This window comes from Arachis stenosperma, chromosome 4, assembly GCF_014773155.1.
Source record: "Arachis stenosperma cultivar V10309 chromosome 4, arast.V10309.gnm1.PFL2, whole genome shotgun sequence".
Classification (NCBI taxonomy): domain Eukaryota; kingdom Viridiplantae; phylum Streptophyta; class Magnoliopsida; order Fabales; family Fabaceae; genus Arachis; species Arachis stenosperma.
In genome coordinates this window covers 135,545,387-135,548,952 of record NC_080380.1, presented here as the reverse complement: position 1 = coordinate 135,548,952, position 3,566 = coordinate 135,545,387, and positions in this window count along the sequence as shown.

The window sequence follows — 3,566 nt, the reverse complement described above, 5'->3', positions numbered from 1 at the left end:
CCCGCAAATCCTCCTGAGATCATATGGATATGTCTTCTCTGGAGTCTGCGGCGGTGGGTCTCTTCTATCCATATCATCTCGCTTTCTCTTTCCATGACTGTCCGACCTTTCCATGAGATATCTATCAAGCCGACCTTCTCTAGCCAGCTTTTCTATCACATTCTTAAGGTCGTAACAGTCGTTAGTGGAGTGACCATATATTTTATGGTACTCGCAATAATCGCTGCGGCTCCCCCCTTTTTTATTTTTAATAGGTCTAGGGGGTGGCAGCCTTTCAGTGTGGCAAATCTCCCTGTATACATCCACTATAGAAGTTTTTAGAGGAGTATAAGAGTGATATTTCCTGGGCCTCTCGAGACCGAGTTCTTCCTTTTTCTTGGCTTCCCTTTCCCTCTCCTTAGATGAGGGAGGGGGTCCAGGTCGCCAACTCAGGTCCCTTAATTTGGCATTCTCTTCCATATTGATGTACTTTTCAGCCCTTTCTTGTACATCACTTAGAGAAACGGGGTGCCTTTTAGATATGGACTGTGAGAAGGGACCTTCTCTGAGCCCATTGATTAGCCCTATTATGACTGCCTCTGTGGGCAGGTCTTGGATCTCCAAACATGCTTTGTTGAACCTTTCCATATAGGCTCGTAAAGACTCTCCGACCTCCTGTTTTATTCCCAGGAGGCTTGGTGCATGTTTTACCTTGTCTTTCTGAATTGAGAACCTCATCAAAAACTTCCTTGAGAGGTCTTCAAAGCTAGTGATTGATCTCGGGGGAAGGCTATCGAACCACTTCATCGCCGCTTTTGATAAAGTGGTCGGGAAAACTTTGCATCGAGTAGCGTCGGAGGCATCAGCTAGATACATCCGACTTTTGAAGTTGCTTAGATGATGCTTTGGATCCGTGGTTCCATCATAGAGGTCCATATCAGGGCTTTTGAAGTTTCTCGGAACTTTTGCCCTCATTATGTCCTCGCTGAAAGGATCTTCTCCTCCCGAGAGTTGTTCTTCTTGTTCGTCGCGGGAGTTGTGACTTTTGAGGGAAGATTCTAGCTGTAAGAGTTTTCTTTCTAACTCTTTTCGCCGCTCCATCTCCTCTTTGAGGTACTTTTCAGTTTCCTTTTGCTTCTCCCGCTCTTGCTCCAATTGTTCCAGGCGGCTGTGGACTAATCCCATTAGTTCAGCTACATGGGATGGTCCGCCTTTTTCTGATTCGCGCCCATCTGAGGAATTTACCTTCGGGTTCTTCACTCCGGAGGTGCCTTCTCTATGTTGATTATTAACTTCCTGGTGTAGGGCTAGATCCGCATCGTTATTACTCATGTCCAGATTCTCTTGTTCGGAATCTGTTTCCACATGGCCTTCTTCGTGGGATCTGTCCGCCATTAATGGATGATCTCTCGGGTCTCCGGCAACGGCGCCAATGTTACGGTGGGTAACCGGAGATAAATAGGATAGATGACGTTAGGTGGCCCAAATATATGAAGGAGGAGGGCTCCTGATGGATCTGCAGCTCGGGAGACTCCGTCCGACTTGTTCGCGTGAATGAATGGGGGGTGGTACCTGCAAAGACACTCCGATGCCTAAGTTAGCAAGGGTGTGAGCAGGTCTAAAGAGTATTGGACTTAGAGATACCTGAGGGGTGTCAGTGTATTTATAGTGGTGAGCCAATAACCACCGTTGGAATAGTGCCGTATCTTTAGGGTGTTAACCGCCCCATTATCTTGGGGAGGTTAAGATATGGCTTTATGAAGCGGTTAGAGAGATTTTAGGGGCGGTTACTCATTTGAATGAGTGTTTATCTGCCAGCTAATCTCACATCCGACTTCTTCAGACCAAGTCGTGGTTGATACCGACTTCTTACGTGGAGGTCGGTACTTAGCTAGGCTTAATCCTTCAGATTAGGCCTTTTATTTGGACCTGGGCCTTTGTCGTTGGGCCAGGGTATAAACAGATTCCATCTTATATTTTACCAAAATAATTGGGAGACGGTTCTTAAGTGGGTCTCTAAAGTTTTTTAGAACGATGAAGAAATAAAGACGATGAATAATACCTATATTTTCCTAATTCTAGAGATTGACACTCTAAAAGATGTTAACCGTTTTAACCTATAGGCATATGGAATGTTGCTTATAAGATTGTAACAAAAATTATTTCTCACATGCTAAAAAAGGTGACATCAAAGTTTATCAGCCCCATTTAGTACACTTTTGTTTTTGGAAGGCAAAGTGCGAACAATATACTAGTAGTTCAGAAAGCAATCTACACAATGAGAGAAAAGAAAGGGCTGATTGGTTATACAATATCTAGATAGATTTTGAGAAAGTCTATAACCGATTAAATTAGTAGTTTATACATGATATATACTCTTTTTGAAGCTGATGGCCTATCACAGAACTTGGTGAAGTTAATTGTGACTTACTACTCCTATGCTGAAATGAAAGTTTTATAGAATGGTATTTTCTCTAGATCCTTTCTTCCTTCTAGAGTCATTCGAAAAGGTGATCCATATCCCATACTTGTTTGTTCTCTTTGTTGAGCTTCAGTTAGGTCATCTCAGTGATGGTGAAGTACAAAATATGGGAGCCAATCACACTGAATAAAAGGGGATTAGCATTATCACACTTGTGTGTTGCAAACAATGTCACCCTATTTAGGAAGGCTTCTATGGAACAGGTTGAGATTATTTGGGGCATTCTTGATTTGTTATGCTGGTATTCTGGTTAAAAGATAAAGTTTTAGAAATCTTGTGTTTACTTTTTTGATAATATATGTTTGAACAGGAAGACGAAATTAAGTAGTGCTTAGGGAATGAGATTAACTGCTAATCTGGAAACTAGGGTGTACTCTTGCCGCATAGTCGATCCAAAAGCGCATACTTCTAGTTCATCATTAATAGGGTGGCAAGTCGGTTAAGTATTTGGAAAGTTTGCGTGCGCGCACTATTAGTACCTGTGATAAGATTGACAACATTTATAAAAGGCACCGACGGTTGGGCTTTAGTTATGCTTGCATGGTTAATAACGCTAATCTCATAAAAAGTGACGAATCCATAAATTTTAAATAGTGGGACAAACATGTAGCATATAAAAATAACAAAAAAAAAAGTCTTATTAACATATCAAAGTATATAAAAATAAATAACATAAAAATATTAATAGTAAATATTTTTTATTTATTCATTAAAAATATTGATATATTGATAAGTAATTATGGAGTTATTAATTTATTTTTATATAATAATAATAATAATAATAATAATAATAATAATAATAATAATAATAATAATAATAATAATAATAATAATAATAATAATAAGTGAGATTAATCAAGATGATAAACAAATTATCTTTTAATAAATAATGAAAATGAAACATATTATATTTTATAAATTATGTACGATAAATGGTATTTTAGGAAAAAAAATTATGCACTAAATCTCTCATATTCTCATTATATATTTTATAGATTATTTAATAATTATTCAATCATTTAATAAAAAAAATCAAAAATTAATTTTAAATAATAATAATAATAATAATAATAATAATAATAATAATAAAATTAGTTACTTAAAT